General features: G+C 37.4%; 1 long non-coding RNA gene across 1 annotated transcript; it reads right to left on the bottom strand.

Annotated features, from left to right (window-relative positions):
• Positions 1 to 1,040: 1,040 nt before the first annotated feature.
• On the bottom strand, positions 1,041 to 4,263 carry LOC128553899 (uncharacterized). The gene is made up of 3 exons (XR_008369460.1): positions 3,848 to 4,263; positions 2,232 to 2,372; positions 1,041 to 1,321 (listed from the first exon to the last, which is right to left on the bottom strand). It is a non-coding gene; the product is annotated as an uncharacterized LOC128553899 (long non-coding RNA).
• Positions 4,264 to 4,725: the final 462 nt, after the last annotated feature.

Here is a 4,725-nt window from a genome sequence, read left to right as displayed (position 1 = left end):
TGTATATCCGGATAATAATTCATCTAATGATCACAGAACTTTCAAATCATTTAGCAAACGTTTTTGGAATGTTTATGCAAGGAAGAACATGTAGAATACGGAGCAAAAATAGCCACGGGCAAATACTCATTTTTTTTGGAGGGGGGAGGGGTGGTTCTACCCAGGTGCCCGCTCGTGATGAAATAATGCACAGAGGGGCACCTAGGATCTTCTTCCACCATTAAAAGCTGGAAAAGTTGCCATATGACATATTATGTGTCGGTGCGACGTTAAATCCAAAAAAATATTTATAATACTGCAAAAACACAACTATTTTATATCGTCTGTATCCGTCATGCAAAACTACGGCGGGAGCATGCTGTTACATACAGTGATTTTATTTGCTGAATTTGACAGCTCACTATAATGTACAAGTGCACAGGAGTTACCTCACTTTGTGATTAAATAACAAGAGGGCCATGATGGCCCTAGGTCGCTCACCAGAGTAACACACCATAACAAACATGTTTGACAAAGTGACCCTCTTTTTGACACCACATGACCCAGTTTCAAACTCGTCTGAGTTTTCAAGGAGATAAACATTCTGACCAAGTTTCATGAAGATTGCAGATTATTAACAAGATTTTCCTTTGATCTGACCTAGTGCCCTTGTTTTTATGATTTGACCGGGTGACCTACTTTTGACCCAACATCACCAAGATTTTAATTTTGCCTAGAAATTATCAAGACAAACATTATGACCCAATATCCAACTCGTCCAAGATTTTATTGAGGGTAACATTCTGACCAAGTTTCATTTAGATTTGGCCAAAATTGTGACCTCTAGTGTGTTAACAGTCAAATTGTTGACGACAACGACGGACGACTGATACAGGGCGGCCACAAAAGCTCACCTTCGCTCTGGTGAGCTAAACACTTATCACTTCATGATTGGCAATCGTACTGTGATTGGATAAAGCTACAGTCACACATACGGATATGTCCGTGCATTGAGGTACGGTGCGTACGGGAATTATCTGTGGGGGATTGGACACGGATAAGGTGTCGGCCCGGTACAATTTCTCCTTCTTTGCTGTATAGTAAAACAAGCACTTTTGGACATGGATTGTGAATTTCACAACAAAATTGCAGCATTGACAGCTCTGTATTTCTGAAGAGTAATACTATCCCAGTCAATATATCACAGAAAAACACCACCATCAACGATGAACTTTTTTGCTACACATCAAAGTATCTAGTCCATGTTTAAATTTCCCACTGACATCTGTCACGGCCACCAGTCTGGTGTAGTTTTTTAATCCTTCCGCACAGAAATGTAATCCTTAAAAAAACATACATAAAACAAATGTTAAAGACATCAGAAATGACAAAAAATGTACACAGTATCAATAAATACATTTGGAATATAACATGTCAAAGTAGGGATAGCGTTAAATTGGGAACTTCAAAATTTCAAAGAACTACTTTCTAGGATACAACGACCCGGAAATACTTCTATACCGGGGTGACACCTAAATCTTATCAAATTTTTCCCATAAAATCTTGTAACTTAGGGTTTTGCGAGAAAAGGTACACAAGACATTGTCATCGCAAAGAAAATTTTGTACCGCAGAAACATTTCAAACATTAGACCTACTTTGCGGAGAAATTGGCTCGGAAACCGGAATTTTGAAGAAAAAAGGCACATTACAAAATTTGCCTTCCTTCTGAAAATTTCAATCAGAGTTTCATGAAATCAACTGTGATATCACTAGTTAATGCTTATAGTATGTTTTATGTAACTTTAAGCTTATTTATTTTGAAAAATGATGTATCAAAATGAGTATTTACTTTAAAAATATGCAATTTTTAGTAAAAAATGCATAATTTACCCACTACAATTGCAGAAAAATGAAACCTTTAATGATTGAAAGACCAGAATCCACAAGCAAAGACCAATATGTGATTATATTTATGACAATTACTGGAAGTAAAACAGATCAATACATCACAGCCTATCTTAAAATGAATTATTTCTTCGACTAAGCCGGGCAATGCCTGAAACGTCAAATGCAAAGCCGATCCGCGCCATCTTGGAAGCAGGCAAGTGCGGAAGGTCAAGAACTCCAACTGGAGCCAGACACAGCTCAGGGTACCCCTGAAACTGTCAAGCAGTTACTGACAAGGCTACAGTTCTGACTAAAGACATTAGGACCAGAGGGAAATGCCCGTGGAACATGTAAATCGCTTACCGAAAACTAGCCGTCATTCTGCGGTGTTACACTGAGAATCACAGCTTCTGCCCGCTCGACTTAATAGGTTGGTCTGGTTTATGGGTAGCTGCTGACTGGTTGTACGATTCTAAATTCCTACTGACATATGGAATCCATCGCCTGCAAATGACAAAAGAAAGATTGTAAACGGTGTTCGGCCTTTCTGAGAAACAACTGAGTGTGTGGTGTATAGTTCTAAGTGTGATCAGGAACACCTATAGAAAAAAGTGACATAATATTCACAGATTGGTACCATCTATCATTTCTTTATCATTCTGATATCAACTGGTTCAGGAATTTTACAGGAAGTCTGTCATTAAAACACTGCAACTGAATAATTTTCTACATATATGTTAGCTGAAATAGTGAAAAGAATATTAAAATAAGTATTACCAGACAACCTCTTTCAGCACAGACAACAAAGTATCTGAAATGCACATTTAAAAGAATTGAAACACATAAATGCTATGAAAACACAACATACAGAAAAACATGAATAAAAGTCCCAACAGGAAAAGTCCTATCTAAAGAATGAAGTAGAATGAATCGAGCAAAACTGAAATACAAATACCGTCAAGTTGTGTTTCCAGTCGGTACCAGGACAAATACATATTAAGGAAACTGCATGAAGCCGACCCAGGAAATCAGCCCCGTTAAATATTTTCTTAGTAACACAGACCTGCGTTGTAAACCTGAAAAGCAAATCAGAATAGAAGCATCCCATTCAAGGCAGAATGTATCTGACGACGGCCTGATGCGGGCTGAAGCTGAAAGCTCGGAATATGTTCTAAACTGAAAAAACAAATGAATAAATAAAATGATACATAAACAACAACAACAACAACTATTTTATCACACTGAAGCAACTTCCATGTAATTCCCTGTGTAATACAACCAATGTCCTGTCAGTGTAAAGAAAACTTGTTATACATTAATAATGCCGACAAATGCACTCGGCACACCGGTAAGCAATGTCCTTCAATGCCAAAATGCCGGTAGCACATTGGATTTGACTGAAATGAGAAAAATAATTATTTCGTGTAATATTAGTTATGCGTCTCATACGCAAGGGAACGAACATTCACGCAATTTCTTTATATCATATATGAGACGCCTGCTGACTGGCTTTAACATCAGTGTAATAACACCGTGACCGGTTCGAGATCCAGGCCCAACAAGCAATCAGTCTCTCCGACTCCTGTTACGAAACCGACTATAGCCTCATTTATAAACCCATTCGGTCCAAAATGTACAGCTTCCACACATACGACACTGTTCATCCACGGTCTACTGCGGCACTATGTAACATGTTCACATATATATACTTATAAATTCTTCGGAAAAGAGACGCTATGCGAAATAGAATTTTTTTTTTTAAATTTAAGAAATTTAAATTTATATTTTTTTCTTAAAATTAAAATGAATAACTATGTGTCTTCTTTTTATATAGCCTTTTTAAAGCTTCCTGCTTGTGCAGTGTCTTTGCACTATAGTAGAAGACTGACAAATCAAGAGGAGACAACTATTACTCAAATTTCAAAGAAAATTCAACTACTGAATTTTTAAAATTTGAATAAAATTAAAATTTCACAAACCTTGGAAATATCCTTTTAGCCACTGATTTGTATTGTTATCAGCTACTAGTGTGTGAAGTTTCATGACTGTAAACCCTATGGTTGCTGAGATATTCCACTTTCTGAATTTGCCATATAGGTGTCGGCCCGGTACAATTTCTCCTTCTTTGCTGTATAGTAAAACAAGCACTTTTGGACATGGATTGTGAATTTCACAACAAAATTGCAGCATTGACAGCTCTGTATTTCTGAAGAGTAATACTATCCCAGTCAATATATCACAGAAAAACACCACCATCAACGATGAACTTTTTTGCTACACATCAAAGTATCTAGTCCATGTTTAAATTTCCCACTGACATCTGTCATGGCCACCAGTCTGGTGTAGTTTTTTAATCCTTCCGCACAGAAATGTAATCCTGAAAAACACACATAAAACAAATGTTAAAGACATCAGAAATGACAAAAAATGTACACAGTATCAATAAATACATTTGGAATATAACATGTCAAAGTAGGGATAGCGTTAAATTGGGAACTTCAAAATTTCAAAGAACTACTTTCTAGGATACAACGACCCGGAAGTACCTCTATACCGGGGTGACACCATAAGTACGGAGCAGTAAGTCTTAGTACGGGAAATATTGTGAGAATCGGAGAACAAAAAGATTAGGACGCGATTAAGTACGGATAGGTACGGCGTACTACGTTGAACTACGGATGAATAATTTTCGACCAAGTTGGACTAAGTCACGCTCAAATGGCTACGGATCGCTCAAACTTTTGTGCATGTTCAAAAGTTGGAGAAACTTGCAAGTTTGGAGTACCTCCTGAATACGTTTTGACCAAGTGTCAATACGGATTGATACGGATTACTACTTTGAGGTACGGCTCAGGTA

This window comes from Mercenaria mercenaria, unplaced genomic scaffold (genome assembly GCF_021730395.1).
Source record: "Mercenaria mercenaria strain notata unplaced genomic scaffold, MADL_Memer_1 contig_4461, whole genome shotgun sequence".
NCBI classification, from domain to species: Eukaryota; Metazoa; Mollusca; class Bivalvia; order Venerida; family Veneridae; genus Mercenaria; species Mercenaria mercenaria.
This window is presented reverse-complemented; position numbering and strand designations above follow the sequence as displayed.